General features: G+C 44.7%; 1 long non-coding RNA gene across 1 annotated transcript in view; it reads right to left on the bottom strand.

Moving 5' to 3' along the window:
• Positions 1–1,282: 1,282 nt before the first annotated feature.
• LOC125611740 overlaps positions 1,283–18,819 on the bottom strand; it is a 94,357-nt gene continuing 76,820 nt past the window's right edge. The window contains exons 3-4 of the long non-coding RNA XR_007341980.1: positions 1,739–1,876; positions 1,283–1,368 (exon numbers count right to left, since the gene is read on the bottom strand). This is a non-coding gene — a long non-coding RNA (uncharacterized LOC125611740). The remainder of the gene's footprint in view (positions 1,369–1,738; positions 1,877–18,819) is intronic.

The raw sequence follows: 18,819 nt of genomic DNA on the forward strand, positions 1-18,819 counted from the left end.
AATTGAGAAGTTTGAATGAAACAAACAAACCAACCAAAACTAGCAACAAAGGTCCCTGAAGTCCCCCGACAAAAGACCAAACCTCGGCTAACGATGATCTGTTTCCTTTTCATGACCTTCCCAGCCCCTGAGGCAATGGGTGACGTCTAGCCACCCACCTCCAGATGCTCCCCCGTGTGCCAGGGGGCATACTTCTTGGGAAATCCACTGGAAGCTCAAAATCCTGTGAGTGAAGAATCCATTTCGTACACCTAACCTAGCCCACCTGCCAGCTCAGCCACAGGACGCCCCGCAGGTCGTGGGACTGACTGAAGCCACCGCCCAGTCCCCCCGGCCTGGCCTCTCGATAGAACATCTACCGTGTCGCTGGCCTGAGATCTACACGTCAGGTTCAAGCAGTGGCTTCTACCGAATGCACAGAATTTTTGCTCCATTGTGAAAGACCAGAATTGTTAGGATGAACCCTCCTAAGTCGGGGACCATCTGTGCTTGGAAGCAGACACGAGCTTTGTGTGACTCTGTGTGTGTGTGACTCTGTGTGCGTGTATGTGTGTGTGTGTGTGTGTGTGTGTGTGTGTGTGTGAGAGAGAGAGAGAGAGAGAGAGAGAAAGAGAGAGAGATTGATTGATTGATTGATTGATTGATTCTGGAGTCTAAACCCAGGACCTTGTGCGTGCTCAGCCGTGCTCTATACCTGAGCTACATCCCCAACCTTATAAATTTACTGAGGACCTACTGTGCCAAAAGTCCTCTTTAGGAAAAAGGACAACAAGAATCCCTATGCAAATAGAAACAAGAGGAACAAGTAGATGATAAAATAAACAAAAATGTGTAGATTATAACATGCATGATGCTATAATGTCCCCAAATGCTCATTTGTTAAAGGGTTTCCCCAGCAGGGTACTATTGAGAAGTAATGGAACTTTGCGTGACAGAGCCTGGTTGGAGGTCCTTCTGTCGTAGGGGGCATGCCCTAGGGATCCAAGCCCCTTCCTTTCTCTCTCTTTTGCTTCCTGGCCAAGAGTTGAACAGTTTTGCTCCATCCAACCTTGCCCCCCCCCCCCACCACCAAAACCATGATGGGTTGCCTCATTATAGGCCCAAAGCTAACCTGGCATGGAATGGAATTTCTAGAACTGTGAGTCCAAATAAACCTTTTTACTTTATAGGCTAATTATCTCAGGCAGTTTGTTACAGTCATGGAAAGCTGACCGACACATACAATGAAGGGAATAAGAAAATGTAGTTAGTGGGGTGTTCACACGATTGGGGGAGGCCTGCTCACCTTGTCAGGACAGTTAGGCAGCCATCTCTGAGGTGGTGACAGCTGAGCTGAGATCTGACCATTAGAATCCAGGCAGGCAGAACCTAGAAGGAAATAAAGTAGAGGTAATATCAAAGGAGGCCAGTATGTCTGGACTAGAATGAGGGTCAATGGATGGTATTAGACATTGCCTTGGTGACCTCAGGGGGTGGCTGAGCTCAGGGGAGAGGTTGCTTCAGTATGAATTTCCGAATCAGCGTCTAGAAGTTGAGGAGATCACCCGAGGCAGTCCCCCATGGTGCCTGTGCTCCTGAAGCCATGGGAGGTCATTTCAGAGTTCACACAGATGAGCTCTTGAAATTGTGGTTATTCTCAGGGCATTAGAAAAATACGGAGCAGATACAGATGGTGGGTGACCTCACACGCCATATGGAAAAAGAAAAACCTCATAAAACAGCTCTAAGTATTTCTGACCTTCAGTGTCTTCCTTGGGTGGGGACACCAGTTTCTTCTCTCTCTCTCGTTCCCTCTCTCCCCTCTTTCAGGAAGTTCGCGATCACCCTTTGGTCTCCATGGGGGATGGGTTCCAGGATCTCTTGCTGCTACCCAAATCTGCAGATGTATGAGCATTTTTTTATTCATTAAATTCATGTCGGCTATGAAAAATTCCTACAGGACATTCCAAATCTATTGCGCCCTATAGGAAAATTCCAGAACTTTCTAAAGAGCCGAACTTTATAAAATCGTCAATATCCCAGGAGTGGTTATTAAATAGGCGGGCAGTGCATATTCCAAACAGAGCAGAGAGCTGAAATTTCATTTCTAGTTCAACCTTGAGCCATTCTCGTGACTTCAGCTGAGCTTCATTGATTTCCTGGTCTGCAGTTTTATTGTTCTAACATTAGGGACTGGTAGGGCCAAGGTCCCCCCAAAGAGTGCCTCCTAAAATACCTTTGGAAGACTGCCTCAGAGATGGCTGCCTAACTGTCCTAACAAGATGAGCAGGACTCCCTCAGTTGCATGACCACTCCACTGACTATATTTTCTTATTCCCTTCATAGTAAGTCAGCTTTCCATGACTATAACAAACTACCTGAGATACTTAGCTTAAATAGTGAAAAGGTTTATATTGACTCACAGTTCTAGAGATTCCATTTCATGCAGGTTAGCTTTGGGCCTGTGATGAGGCAGCCCATCATGGTGGAGGGGGGTTGGATGGGTAGCAATGATCCTTGGAACTTTGTTTAATCTACTGTGTTTTGCAAATGTACTTGATTAAAAAAAGGACATTTTTATGAAAGACAGCATCTATTCCTTTTCTTCCTGTGACACGCACTCTGATGATTCACAGCCAGCCTGTGAGGGTCTGCAGGTCCTCCGCGGGGTTTTGAGCATAGGTATAGAATGTGAAGGATTTGCAATTTAGGATGTTTCTAATTAATTCATTTGCATTTCATTCATTTTTTTTTTCTCCTGGAGATAACACTCTATTTTTTCTCTCTTGTTAAGATAGCTCTGAAACAAATTAGCAATGGAAAAAAAATATTCCCTTTGCATTTTCTGAATTTGATTTTCAGGGGTCTTCTGTCTCTAGAAATCACGGGTGCTCATTCCTTCCGTGGTGACCATTATGCCCCTAAAATATTGAAGTCGGGCAAGAGCAGAGCCATCGTGGAAACATTAAGAGAACATAATTACCGTACAAGGGTACCACCACCTAATTTGCATAGCGTTGAACGGGCCTCTCGTCGGGGAGAAGAAACGGTTTTTTGGAAAAAAAACAATTTCTGTGTCTTGATTTTTATGCTTTTTGGTTTCTCGTAGACCCCTGGGTCCAATGAGACTGCTTTATTATACAAATTGCAAATAAATCAGGATTTCTAAGACTCGTCTTCCCAAGAATGAGGCAAGCTTCATCTTTTATGGTACCTTAGGGGGGAGTTTGGGAAGATTCAAACATACAGCTCCTTCTGGAACACTAAATTCCTTGCAAGAGATCATGGCCATGCTATTTCTTTCCTAATCAGGTGGATGAAGCAAATTGCAGGCACAGAGGAGTCGGCCCATGTGCTCACTGGACGAGGCATTTCACCAAGCATCCCATATGTGTTACGAGGAAGAATTTAGATCTATGTCTTCAAAAAAGTGTGCATGGAAACAAATCGTTCCTACAAAGCTCTAGTTTCTTTTTCTCCCCCCCAACAAAGACAGAGTCTGATGTAGGATGTCTTTTATTGCTGAACCTCGATGCTCCCTGTAGCCTTTCTTAAAGCACCTGAGTAACAGCTACTGACTTCTTACAGGGGATGAGGTCACCTGAGATAGACCAGAGAAGGACTGCCTATCTCCAAGGAGACTTGAGCCCAGCCTCTGACAAGGAGCAAAAAAAGGATTGATTGTGTGCATGTGGTGGTGGCGGGGCTGGGGATCAAAGCCAGGGCCTTGTGCCATGTGCTCTGTCACTGAGCCACATCCCTAGCACTTTAAAAAGGATCTTGCTACTAGTAAGAGTCCAGACCCTTAAGAGAGACTTGGGTGGGGTTGCCGCTGTAGACTTTCGCTCAAGTTCAAAGAATTAAATTGCTCAATGCACAGAGGACGTCAGGACAGAGGAATTTGAGATAATCGTGTGCTCACTGCAAGCCAGCAGAGCTCTTGGGTTTTGTTAGTAACAGTAAAGGACTTTCCCACTTGGGAAGTTTCTGTCCCACTAGTGTCTGCCCTGGGTAGTCTAGTTACCCCAAACTAGCTTAATACCAAGCGCCACATTTTCACAGCGACGGCGATAGATCAGAGAGGATGTAGGAAAGACGGATGTCCCCATCAAGGTCTGGAGACCTTGACAGTTTGCAGAGTGTGACCTCTAAGGCGGAGGGTACCTTTGCACCCAAAGCAGCAGGTCTTTTGGAAGAATAAAAAAAAAATGTATCGACCCTCAAGACAAAAGGCTTACGGGAGAAGTGACAGGTGACTGTGATGTACAAGATAACTTCCTCACTTGAGAGGAAAAAAAAAGTAGGGCTGTTTGTTATAGATTATTACTCTGCAATACTATTGAATATGATTCTGTTTCCATCGTAATGGCCAATGTTGGAAGTGAACTCGAATTTTCCACGTTCTCCTCTACCCTATTGTTAATCAAAGTCCCCAAGGCCAAGGACAATGGATTCTCATGAATTCATACACATTTCCAACATGGCTTTTATATTTACCCCCTTCTCATGTCTACATTCTTTCTCTCTTAAAATGACCAAACAATTCCGACGATTAGCAACGTGTGGATCGCCAACTCACACCCGATGGAATTAACCAGTGCCATTGTAAATCGAGACACCCCAGAGGACAAGGTGAGTCTCTTATCAAACTCCCTCCATGTCCCCTGTGCTATGCAGATTGCTATGGTGACAGAGCAAAGGTACTTCGAGTAGAAAATTTCAGCTTGAAATTTTTGTGTGTGGAAGTTTTCTGTCTCTGGTTGGGCCTTGATTTGAACTTGGCACGATTCCTGTCGCCTGGGAATGACATGGGTTGATAAAGGGTCATAAGTCAATTCCAAATAGTAACCTTTGGTCTTCCATGGGCCCTAACCATAACAAGATGGCGGGCAGGCTGTGCAGGGAGGTGCCCATAACTGTGACATAAAAAACACACAGGAGAAAGCTACAAGTTCTGGGACTCTGAAGCAATTAGAATAGTCCAATCATGTCAGAACAGCGATCCTCTGACCCTAGAAATCTGTAAGGAAAGACACTAAACTCTAGCTATATCATTGAGGAGTCTTATAATGCAAAGAACTCTGGGCTGTTTCTAGCAAGATTGTCTCCAATTTTCCCACACTTTGACATCGATTAAAAAGCAACAACCAAAAAAAGACAGAAGAAAGACCTGGACACCATTATCTCAAGGGCTGATGCCCTTCTCCTCTGGAGACAGACACATTTCGGTAGGGGGCAGCACGGGGATCTGGAAGCATCTCTGCTGCTTCTACTTTGATCCAAGGACCACGTGATACAGAGATGAAGAGAGTCCCTGGCTTCAATGACATAACGCTGTCTAGTAGGGACAGAAACACACAGGGAGCTAAGCTGTCCCTGACTCTTCTTTCTCTCCCTAGCATCGTTCATCTAATCACGGGACTCTCACTTGAAAAGCTGATCCTGTGTCCTACATTTTTGGCAAAATAGTCGAAAACCCCAAGTACGGGTTTTACATCATCTACTGCAAATACTTCCTACCGTTACTCGTGGTGCTACTGGGTGTGGGTGGCTCGGGACCCCCTGCAAACCTCGTTGGGTCCTCTCCTCTGCACGGAGTGCCCTCTGCCCAGTCTCTGGACACTTAAACTTCGCATCCTTTAGGGCCCATTCCCAGTCCATAGTCTCCAGTGAGTCCATCTCCCATTCTCTAAGCTGGAAGTAATCACTCCCTCGTCCGAAATGACCAGTAGCAAATGACCGTCCTCGTATGAGAGTTTTCACAATCTGGCTCCAAATACGTTTACCTGCATAGAGTAGAATCAAAAGAAGAATCACATTGACATTTAAAAATGTACCTAGCAAATTATCAAAAAAGAAATATCAATAACTGATGTTAAATGCAGACAGCCTACTGTGAGTGCCGTTCTACGTGATGGCTATATGTTCTGAAATGAGCCCAGGATGAAGAAAAGAATAATCTGCTAGATTCTTCTTTTTTTGAATAATATTTTTAGTGGTAGTTGGACACAATACCTTAAAATTTTTTATTGTTGGCTGTTCAAAACATTACATAATTCTTGATATATCATATTTCACACTTTGATTCAAGTGGGTTATGAGCTCCCATTTTTACCCCAAATACAGATTGCAGAATCACATCAGTTACACATCCATTGATTTACATATTGCCATACTAGTGTCTGTTGTGTTCTGCTGCCTTTCCTATCCTCTACTATCCCCCCTCCCCTCCCCTCCCCTCGCCTCTTCTCTCTCTGCCCCCTCTACTGACATTCATTTGTCCCCCTTGTATTATTTTTCCCTTTCCCCTCACTTCCTCTTGTATCTACTTTTGTATAACTCTGAGGGTCTCCTTCCATTTCCATGCAATTTCCCTTCTCTTTCCCTTTCCCTCCCATCTCTCATCCCAGTTTAATGTTAATCTTCTTCTCATGCTCTTCGACCCTACTCTGTTCTTAGTTACTCTCCTTATATCAAAGAAGACATTTGGCATTTGTTTTTTAGGGATTGGCTAGCTTCACTTAGCATAATCTGCTCTAATGCCATCCATTTCCCTCTAAATTCTATGATTTTGTCATTTTTTAATGCAGAGTAATACTCCATTGTGTATAAATGCCACATTTTTTTTATCCATTCATCTATTGAAGGGCATCTAGGTTGGTTCCACAGTCTTGCTATTGTGAATTGTGCTGCTATGAACATCGATGTAGCAGTGTCCCTGTAGCATGCTCTTTTTAGGTCTTTAGGGAATAGACCGAGAAGGGGAATAGCTGGGTCAAATGGTGGCTCCATTCCCAGCTTTCCAAGAAATCTCCATACTGCTTTCCAAATTGGCTGCACCAATTTGCAGTCCCACCAGCAATGTACAAGTGGACACAATACCTTTGTTTTATTTATTTATTTTAATGTGGTGCTGAGGATCGAACCCAGCACCTTGCACATGCTAGGCAGGCACTCTACCACTGAGCCCCAACCCCGTCCCCTCTGCTAGATTCTTAACTGTTATCAGTCCCCATGGATCTGTTTTAAGGACATGTTGTAAATGTAGATATGCTTAATATATTTAAATACGTTATACATTTAAACATGTTGTGTTAAATATGTTAAAATGTCAATTTTTTAATTAATAGCTTAACACATGTTATATTTAATGTATGCAAATGTTGTAATTTCGGTTACATATTTAAATAAATATGTAATGTATTTAAATATAACATACAAATATATTAAATATCATATATTTAAACACTACACATTTGCATATTCAATAAGTATTCAAATACATTTAAATATGTGAGATATATTTGTATTGCCCCATGAAAAATTTATATATCTATATTTGTTTTTAAATATAGATTGCAAGATGTGACATATTTACATGACAACATGTTATATGAGTACATTTATACTATAATAGGTAATATAAATCATGTCTATGTCATGTCATATAAGTGTACCTTAAACTCCAGTCACACTGTTGGCTGAAATGCTCTCACGGTGAACTTGACACAGGTCTGGGCACAGGTTGGACCACACATAGTGCCCATGGCAGAGAGAGCCCTGAGGGCCACCTAATTCCATGGCTTTCCTGTTCCCGGGCAAATAGGAAACTCGGAAGCAAGCTGGCTCCTGGGGTCCATCAGCCAAAGAGGAGACAACCCACACCAACCTCTGGAAAAACTGGCAGAGCTGGGATTTTGGAGCAGGTCACCTTGGTCCCCTTCACGGCCTGGACTCTTTGGGGAACTTCAAAAATACTGCTGCCCCTGGACATGTCTTGCTGATGCAGGAGGATCGCGAGTTCAAAGCCAGCCTCAGCAATGGTGAGGCACTTAGCAACTCAGTGAGACTCTGTCTCTAAATAAAATACAAAATAGGGCTGGGGATGGGGCTCAGGGGTCGAGTGCCCCTGAGTGGTGGCCTCACCGGGATGCACGGCAGCCCCCGCCTGCCAGCCGTGCAGTCCTCTCGGCTCCAAGATAAATGGTGCCTCAGGTGAAACCGATTCGTGTTACCTTCGGAGGACGCGGTGCGGCTGATGGCTGTGTCCTTATTTACCAACCTGTGGATCCACCATCTATCATCCAGATGTGTCCAGGGAGCCGTCTTGCAAAGGCGAAGAAAATCACCAGAGCCGTATTTTAGGGAAGGAGAAGAGATTGTCAACTCATTGAAAATGGATGAAAATAAATCCACCTGATCTATGTATTTTTGATCTGTTCCAACAAGACATGATGAAAACGTCCCTGGGTGAATTTTATTGCTGATCCAAAGCAGAGGCTGATGGCCCAGGGCGGGGCAGCTTTGCCGAGCTCAGAGCTCATAGGTTACGCCTTGTCTCCACCACAAATACCTCCACATTTTATCTTATTTTATTTTTATTTTTCTCTCGGATCCATACAGTTGAATCATAAAGGGTGGGAATTGAAAAGGGCCCGTTAACAAACTTTTTCCAAAATTTTGAACCTGAAAGGCACAAACTTATAGGCCAGGAAGCTCCTAAAATCCTCGTGACTATTTTCCAGGGGTTGAGCGCACCTGGGAGAATTTAAAACACACCCATAAACCCCCAAGTAACACACACACACAAGCATCTTCACACACTTGTCCCAGTGACGGTACAAGAGACAGAGCACAAAACCTTAAGTGCTTTTAAGGAGCCAAGTTCACGCCCTGGTGACCAGTTTCTCCAACGATGACCTTGACCTTGGTCCGGGATCCTTAAGAAAACACAGGCTGATTTGGGCGCATTGGGAGCAAGCCATCTTCCTAAGTCACATATCTAAACCAGCTGTCTCCCAAGTCTAGAAGACTGGTCCTGAGCTTCAGGCGACAGGGGCTTGGACACGGTCCACCCCACTGACTCTCAGGTTGAACTTGGATTTCCAGTATAGTGGTGTTAGGAGGTAAGTCCTGCAGGAGGGTCAGGGTCTTTCTTGGGAGACCACATAAGTCCTCAAGGGACTGGATTAGCTGTCCTAAGAATAATTATGAGCTGGGGTTGGGGTCCTGTGGTCTAGCAGCCCTGGATTGAGCTCCATCACCACAATAAAAAAAAAAAAAAGAAAGACTTGATTGCTATGCAGCAGATCAGCCTCTCTCCTGCATCTACTCTTGCACAAACTTTTGCCACGTGATGTCATCTGCCCAGGACTTAGCATGACACCTTCGACAGAGGCAGCCGCCTCAACTTGCACTTTTCTGTTTCCAGAACTGTGAGTGAAATCAACCTCTTTTCTTCCTCAATTCCCAGTCTCGGGTATTCTGTGATAGCAACTCAGAAAGGACCAGGACAGCTGTGCCCTGGGGAGGGGAATCCAGTTGTGACAACCTGACAGCCGGGGAGATTCTAGGTGTGACAACCTGTTCTCCCCAGCAATGCCCAGACATTCTGATCAGGTCCTCTCTAGGTGACTGGTTTTGACACCAGGTAATGAAAATCTCAAGCTGAGACACCCCATGGAAGAGAATCATTGAAAGCTAAAACCAGGCAGGAATCCTCAATAGAAGCAAGCCTCACAGTGAGAATTTATTAATTTTTTTGATTGAACCTAGAGAAGTTTAAACACTGAGTCACATCCCCATCATTTATAGATTTTATTTTGAGACAGGGTCTTGCTAAGTTGCCTAGAGCCTTGCTAAGTGGCCAAGACTGGCCTCCAACTTGTGATCCTCCTGCCTTAGCCTCCTGAGCTGCTGGGATTATCTCAGTGAGAATTCTTTCCACGGGTGCTGAGGCTGGCTGCAGCCCAGCGATGGTGGTGAAGGTGGGTCCCCATTTTGGAGTCCAGGAGCCTCAGAAAGAATGACCTCTCCCTCCTCTGTCTCTGCTAACACTGAAACTCCAGTGCTCTTAGTCTTGATGTATTCCACCATTTCAGCAGTACGGTGCCCAGGAACAGCAAGGGGGTGAAGTAGCAATCTCTTCAGAGGTCCCATCATGTATTCCTGCATAGAGGGACCACTGATGACCAACGCATGGACACTGACCAGCTGGATTGCAGTGGAGAGCCCACTGGAGCCACCTACTGGCTGGCAGCCGCAACTGCAGGGGGAAATGCCAGCCCCACACCCCTTCTGCTGGCCATACTCTCCCACCTGGCCCTTTCCTGCCTCAGCTCTCCCGGGCAGCCTCTGTGCTATGCACCTGCGTCCCTCCTTCCACCCGCCTCCTCTTGCCCAACTCCCCTTTCTCTCTGCTCCCCTCTGCTTCTCTTACCATATCCAGGACCTGCTGGGGATCCCCTGATGCTAGCTCCTAACCAATCCCTGCAGCCATGGTCACCTGGATGGCATGTGACCTGCTTCCTGTCTCTAGGGTGCTATGGCGAGCTGCTGGGGACATGTCTCAGGGCACTGGAGAGGAGGGGGGACTTGGGAAGCCCCTGAGGGGTGCATCTGGATGTGAAGAGAGAGAGTGGGAAGAGGGTGAACAATAGTACCAGGAGAGAGAGCGCGGCTTCATTGGACTTTCCAACAGCTGACATTTCTTTTATTGGGAGGGTATAGAGATTGAACTCAGGGGCACTGGACCCCTGAGCCCCATCCCCAGCCCTATTTTGTATTTTATTTAGAGACAGCGTCTCACTGAGGTGCTTAGGGCCTCGCTTTTGCGGAGGCTGGCTTTGGGCTTGCAATCCTCCTGCCTCGGCCTCCTGAGCCACTGGGATTACACACATGCGCCATGCACCCACCCCACAGCTGACATTTCTGATATGCCTACTCTCTGCTTGGCCTGCAGCTAAGTGCATGACATAGATGACCCTATTTCCTTTTTGTTTAACCTATGTTGAATCGCCCTCTTGACTGATAGAGAAATTGAGACTAACCTTCAACTACCTCGTGGGAGAATTAGGAATTAATTAGCCCCCCATTCCTTTCATGATGGCACAGGTGACTCAAGATAAAGACATTTCCATCATCGCTGATCTACATCTTTCTATTTCCCTCCTCCTTCCTCGGGTCTTCGATTACTGCTCGATACTGGAGCAACAGAAAGTTCTAGAAATCCGTCTCTAACATGTTGGCCACTGCAGGTTGCTATGCGAGAGAGGTTTGCTTCTCTTTCTCATGCATTATTTAGTAATGAAGAAACTTCCTGGCTCAGAAATTGTGGGCTAATTATCATTTGCATAGTTACATGGTAAACACATTCCTGAATTGCTATGTTCAATTTTTTCCCCCTCCTACGACTCCCCAGGAATTTCATTCTCTTTAAAAATGGGCTTATTACTTATTCATTAAATAGATTTATCCTGAAGTCGATCATATCATCTCTCCCGAGAACCGGTTTCATTACTTTTCCTTGAGGTTAATAGATAAAGATCAGCCATAAACATGCCAAAGAGCTTTTTAAGTCTCTTGCTAGGCCCGATGTCTTGGGTGGTTGCTGGTCGTATTTAAACACATTCCACTGGAACCTGAATTGGGAACTTGACCTTTGAGATCCTCAGAGTAGCCCCCCCACCAGGTAGAACGTTAAATAAACATTCTGTAGGGAATGGGGACCCGCTATTAACAGTTTCACACCTTCTAGAGATTTCTTTGCTGGGGTAGAGAAAAAAGCGTTAGATTCGTCTTATCAGGATAAAACAGGATCTATTTAAGCTTTAATCAGTTTAAGAGGGCGCAGAAAACTGAGGATATAAGAAGAGGAGAGAAGCAAGTGGGAAATAAATAAATGGATACAGGAGCATCCAGGATCCCGCCATCCGACTCCTGGTGACTGAATCCAGGCCTTGGCACATGCTAACCAAGTGCTCCATCTCTGAGCTGAAAACCCAGCCCCGGGGGAGAATTCTTAAGCACTAAGTAAAAGATATCTGTGCTGTCTGCTCATCATGTAAATTTCTGACAGATTCCAAAACTTCCCTGGGTTAAAGGGCTTGAGACTGTGAAGACATAATCTGATGATCATTTATTTAATTTTTTTTTGTAGTTGTAGATGGATAAAATGCCTTTATTTTATTTATTTTTATGTGGTGCTGAGGATCGAACCCAGTGCCTCATGCGTGCTAGGCAGGCGCTCTACCCCTGAGCTACAGCCCCAGCCCCTGATGATCATTTTATACACACAGGCATCCAGTAAGATGACCTCATGGTTTTAATACTTTAAATGGAGGGCACTTCCAAGTGTTGGTGCAGTATGTCTGCTGACCTATAATAGCAGCTCTGAAGCTTACTTTAAAATGGACGTTTTCTTTCCCTCTCCTCCCTCTCCCTAACCGGGGAGCAGGGAACAGGATGACCTTTTACCCATCCAAGACCTACTTCTCTGTATTTGAGCCCTCACGCACCACCAGCACCAAGTCATTCAGACTTGGGGGAATGGCATTAGAGATCTGGGAAGTGACTATCTCCTAAATTAACAGGTAAATCGCAATCGCCCAGCAGGGCACCCGGGGAATGCAGCCTTTGAAGACCTTCTTGGAAAGCCCTCTCTTCTCCCTGAGAGGCAGAACCACAGCCTCTGGGAATTACCTTGGTCTGTGAGGCATATATGCAGTTTTCTTATGCACTGATTCATATACTAACTCATTTTCCTCATTCTCCCCATGAAACACCGGGATGGTTACTTGTGTGTCAGTTTGACTGGGCTACAAGGTGCCCAGATAGCTGGATAGACATTCTTTCTGGATGAGTCTGTGAGGGTGTTTCCAGAAGAGGTCCGTATTCCAATGGGCCGACCGAGTGGGCCGCATTTAATCCATCAGAGGTCTTAGAAGCACACAACTTTACAAAAAAGGAGGATCCATCCTTCCTGCCTGGCTGACTGCTAGTGTTGGGACATCAATCTCCTGTTATTCCTGCTTCTCAGAACTTCAGACCTGGATTTGAACTTGGCTCTCCAGATCTCAGGCCTTTGGACTCAGATTGGAAACATACTCCTTGTTGGCCGATGGTGGATCTCGGGACTTCTTAGTCGTCGTACTCCCATGAGCAAGGTGCCTTTCTAAGTCCCTGACGTCACCTATCGGAAGCAGCTCTCTCCTGAGTCTATAAGATCAACCCTGAGCTGCAGACTACAGGTGGTTGGTCCCCACGGAAGCTCAAGATGAAATTGGGTTGCCAATGGTCATGGGGTTAGGAGAGGGGTCTTCAGGAGACACTGGTGTGTTTCTTGGGAGAGGCCATTAGTTCTCAGGGGAATAGATCGGCTATCCTAAGGGCAGGCTTAATTTTTTTTTTAAATCACATGCGTTTAGACAAGAAAATATGTTGAAGTCCATTTTGGACTCACACATCACCTGCTTGAAAATTCTAGGGAGTGGGGAGGTAGGGAGTGGGTTGAAGTAGAAGAAAGAAAAATCCCTGTAACAACGTGGAATTTTCATCATCCACAGAACTGGAGGAAAGCAGGAGCCTTTATGTGGCTTCTTATACCCGACGGTGAAAGCCGGTCAAATCAGAACTACTTCAAGTGTAGTTACAAAGATGATTCTAATGATATGTTGGTAATTTGAATTAATTACAGAGTGATCCACCGCAGATTACAGGAAGTGAAGAAGGAAATACAAATAAACAACGCGCTGGAACAGATTTGTGGGATGAGCGGAGAATAACGAATCCAGAGAGGTGGCGGGTGAGGCATTCATAATTCCCACTCTCTCCCTCTTTCCCTGAACACGGGGAGGTGAGTATTCTGCAAAAAATCAGAGCAAAACTGGTTACTCTTGCTGCTTTTATAAAAGGAAATGGTTGCAGATTCAGAGCCACCGTCAAACCGTTTTCAAATTCGCCCCCTGTCTTCTCCATCCTAAGCCACATAGTGGTCTTGTACTCCATTAAACGGGTTTTTGTTGTTATTATTATTATTAACTGTCTGTTTGCAACCCCAGGGGACAGATCACCACGATCCCATTCCGTCTTAGGGCCTCTATTCCTAGAAGGCTGGTGAATTTGGAAAGGCAACTCCTCTATTTCACGAGATTCCATTACTGGAAAAGATAGTCGTCCTATTCTAGAAGGATAATAAGTTCGTCCTGAGAAAAGACCATTTCAAATGAATGCAATTAAAATGGGGAGCAAAACACGCATAAAAGCTGGGGAATGTTCGATTGGAGTTTTATTCTTAAAAAAATAAAATGAGGCCCGCATTACAGAATCTTAGGTCAGAGTTAACCTGGGAGTTATAAATGCAGCTGTGCATGAAACGTCAGGATGAGCACAGCCGGAAATCAAGCGGTGATGGATTTTGGGCGAGCTTGACTTTTTTCCTATCTGAAGGGTAGAGGATTCAATATCCTTTATTTTGTGTTTGAGTTTCACAGTGTGATCATCAGGAGGGGCCCTTCTGCAAAAAACATGTGAAAAAGCTTCATCCACCTCCCCTGGACTCTCTCCCCATCTTTGGTTATTTAAATCTTTTTCCTCGGAAGCGTTTATTTGACGACTTTTCCTCACCTATTTTTCTCTTAATTGTTGAGCATTCGACTCTATTTGATTCCCCTGTCCATGGCTTTTTGTCCAATTAGAAGCTGTTATATCTATTATTTCCTATGCTTTACAATATCCTGCATGGGGGACAAGATTTACAGGATCTCACCTTGCGGAGGCCCTGAACTTACACATCGTCCATCAGTGAGGTGGGCCACCCAACACAGCCAAGGGTCCCTGTGCCTGTAAGGCTATTTTATATTAATAGATAGGGTTCTGCTTCCAAGCCTTTATTTTCTTCTACTCCAGAAATTCAAGGATAAGAAACAATCAGATATTTTCAATTCTTGTCTATTGAATTCACAGCCTTATCCGATTCTTCTTCATAGGAATGGGTGATATCAGCAGACGGCAGACGGTGGGATCTCAGGACTTCCCAGTCTCTGTACGACGAACTACCGCACCCAAGATCACCCATCAGGGTGAAACTCTGATGTTTTTCCCTATATTTCCAGTGTCAGATATTTTATTTATTTTTTTGAAAATTTTTATTTGTTCATTTTACATGCATATCACAGTAGAGTGTATTTCGGCACATTATACATACATGGGATTGGGAAATATATATATTATCTATACACGTAGGAAGTATGACTTCCCATTCTTGTGGTGGTACACCGGTTGTGTGTTCACACGTGAACGTAGGAAAGCGATGTCTGATTTTGTAATGGGAATGCACTTATTTTTAAAAGAAAACCTTTATGCCATTCTCATTTATGGATGTGAAATCTCAGCATTACCTGGAAGGTCATTAGAACACATACCTCGTGGCATTAAAAACAGTTTTGAAAAATTCTAGCTCGGTAGCATTGCAGGAACCTCACTCATGAAAGTCTGAGGTGTGCTCTCTGTTGATAAACACTGGAGAGATTAAGAGTGTTAGGAGGGTTAAGAACATGCTGATGCCAGATCCAGGGTTTCTCAGGTGTTATTCAAAAGACAGGATAAGAAAAGTGATTATTTTTTTTTCACTATGTGAGTCAATATCGCCTAATGTCACTACCGCTAAAAATCATCGTTCATCTATCAGCGGTTCCATCACCCATTCTGGGGGACGCTCTTCTAACTCAGTTGAGGATTTATGTGGTCTATGTGGGAAGAGTCAGGTGCTGGGGACAGGTTATTCTCTTTTGAGGTCGGGATGTCATTGGGATTGTCTTGCAGTGGTCTGAGCAGAAAGAGTGTTTGTCCACCTCTCAGCATTGAGCAGGTTCTGCTGCAGAGGTACTGGCTGGTGGCCCCCTGGACTTCAGAACGTGATGACCGGGTCCTTGGAATAAGAGCTATGCCTTCTCATAAAGTGACCGCGTAGGGCTGCCATGGGCTAACTGACCTACAGAAGTCAGGATTCCTAGAATAGGGACCGTGCGCAGCACCATGGAGAAAAGTTTTTGATCGACAGTTCTCAAGAGTCAAGCCTGGCTATCTTTGGGGCTGAATCTCAGGGTCACTTAGCCATTTGCCACCTAAGTGAAGTATTTCACTCTTATTTTTTTTATCTGTTCAAATTCATTATACATGACAGCAGAATGGATTTGGATCCATTGTGCACAATTGCAGCACAACATTTCATTTCTCAGGTTTACATGATGTAGAGTCACACCGTTTGTGCAGTCACACATGTACCTAGGGTAATGATATCCATCTCATTCCGCCATCTTTCCTGCCCCCATGCCCCCTCCCCTCCTCCCCCCACTTTGCCCAATCAAAGTTCCTCCATTTGTCCCCCCCCCCGCCACTATGGATCAGCATCCACTTATCATAGAGAACTTTTGGCCTTTGGTTTTTTGGGATTGGCTTACTTCACTTAGCATGATATTCTCCAACTCTATCCATTTAACTGCAAATGCCATGATTTTATTCTCTTTTAATGCTGAGTAATATTCCATTGTGTATATGTACCACAGTTTCTTTATCCATTCATCTATTGAAGGGCACCTAGGTTGCTTCCACAGCTGAACTAATGTGAATTGAGCTGCTATAAACATGGATGTGGCTGTGTCCCTGTAGTATGTTGATTTTAAGTCCTTTGGGTATAAACTGAGGAGTGGGATAGCTGGGTCAATTCTAAGTTTTCTGAGGAATCTCCATACTGCTTTCCAGAGGGGTTGCTTTATAAATTAGTACGTGATTCTGGATTCTTGGTGTGTAGAGAATCCATGGGCAGCCTCTTCCCTTGACACTTCTAATTTGGAATTCTAGACTTGAGAGGTTTGGGAAATTAAGCACTTTCTACCATCTGGGCACAGAAACACTCCGTTGGGTAAGATTCACCATCTCCCGTCCAGGCTGGCAAGCGTCCACCTAAATGATGGAACATCTGGTTTACCTGGGGGAGTCTGCTAAGGTGCACCAAGTGTGGGCCAGACCCTTCTTGTCTCGTCTTCTTAGACATTCTGTGAACTTCCTTGTATTCCCAGTAAAAATGAAACAGTTCAGACTCCCCATAGCTATATAACCTCCCCAAGTGGCAGATCGAGAAAGTGGTGGATTTGAACCCAGATCAGATTCCAAAGTCCATTTTATAACAAAAGGGTAATAAAGATATCGTGGTGCTCTATGGAAAAAACATCAGCTGCGAAAGTCTACAATCTGCATTGGTGCAAGACTTTTAGTCTGATGGTTCTCCATCTCCACGGGTTCCATGTCTGTGGATCCAACCAACCATGGATTGAACCCAGTTGCAAAAACAAAACAAAACAACGACAAAAAACCCCCAAACTTCTGTTCGTACTGAATGAGACCGATTTCTTCTTCCATGTCATCATTTGCTCAACAATACAACACGGGTTGTCTTAGGTATTATAAGGAGCACGGAGATGGTTTCAAATATCGAGGAAGAAGCATTGGTTTGGAGCACTCACCATGGAATTGGAAGACCTTGGACCAGTGTCCCACAGCATCCGCTACTGACCTTTGAACTGGGCTGCAGAAACACCTCTTCCCTCTCCTATGTGAGGAGCTGAATTATGTACTGGACCAAAGTCCCTAAAACACTGATGACCTCTGCTGACCTTCTATGCCACAGACCCCTTTCCCTAAATGACCCAGAGGCTGAGATGGCACCACCCCCCTCTCTTATAAAACAGGTGAACTTTTGCCAGGATGAATCCTAACAAGTCATTACCAACACCCACCCCCCCACTTAGGGGTGGCACTAAGCAACCACCAATTTATACAACTCCAGAGCCCATTTTCAAAACTGCTTGAATCGCTGTTTTCTTGGACCATCATTCCTAATTAGCCCTAAATAAATGCATTTTTTTTTTTTTGTTCTCAACTAGTTTGATTTTATTCTCGGTGGAGAACATTATGTGGAGGGTATGGAGAGGTGAGGTGAAAATACGATGCCATTTAATATAAGACACTTGAGCATCTGTGAATTTTGGTGTCCTAGGCGGTGGGGGCAGGGTGTCCTGGAACCAATCCCTGGTAGATACTGAAGGACAACTGTGCTATATATAGAAAAGCGAGTTTTTGATTCCAGGACGTAGCTCAGAGTTTCACAGCAAGTGATCCCATCCAATTAGCTAATTTTCCTTGGCAGTTGGTAGGCATTCACACAAATTCCCATGCATATCCACCAGTCCCTTCGAACTGCAAGTCTGGGGTGGGAAGAAATTTCTATTTGTAGGACAAAATCTTTCATTTAGGACTAATAGCAGGTCCTGACTCTTAAAGTCTCCAAGTCCCCTGAAAACCAAGTTCTAGAACACAGAAGCACCTACCTCCTAGGTGCACAAATCTCATGCAACCAGTTCGGTGACTTCAATCAAATAACTGAATTTCTCCCACCACCAGGCTTGTAGGCGAGCACCTATCTTCACGGTTGTTTTCAAACGATGGAAAAATGGTGGACTCTCAAATTTCAACATGCCACAAGGGTTCCACGAAGCTGGACATCCACAATCCGGTCTGGAGTTTTGATTTTTCTTCCGAAATGCCTGTTTGTTCCTTTCCTCACCAATTTTGTTTTCCTTTAAGACACTCCGGAGTCACTTAGAGGCAATTCTGCATTCGAGTTTAGTTTTTCTATCCCCCAAACCCCGAGAAAGGGCAACGCGATACGCCACATCCTATCTGTAACAAATTGCAAAGGAATGGAAGGAAAATCATTGCCTCTATGAGGAGGAGAGAGGTTTTTGATCAGCCAAGAGATGTGCTGGAAAACTCATCTCGGTTGTATAGACCTCCGTATGGGTTCTCCGGACTCAGCCTGTGCTTTGTGGCACATTTCAGTCTTTTCATTTCTTTCTGCTTCCAATTTTTAGTATGGTAGGCTCTGCAAATCCTTGGGTTCTGCATTCATAGGTTGGATCAACTGGGGAACCCGAAATTTTAATAAACGGTGTTTGTACTGAACATGTACACACCTCTTTGGTATCATTATTCCCTGAACAATAA

This window comes from Marmota marmota, unplaced genomic scaffold, assembly GCF_001458135.2.
Source record: "Marmota marmota marmota unplaced genomic scaffold, marMar, whole genome shotgun sequence".
NCBI lineage: Eukaryota > Metazoa > Chordata > Mammalia > Rodentia > Sciuridae > Marmota > Marmota marmota.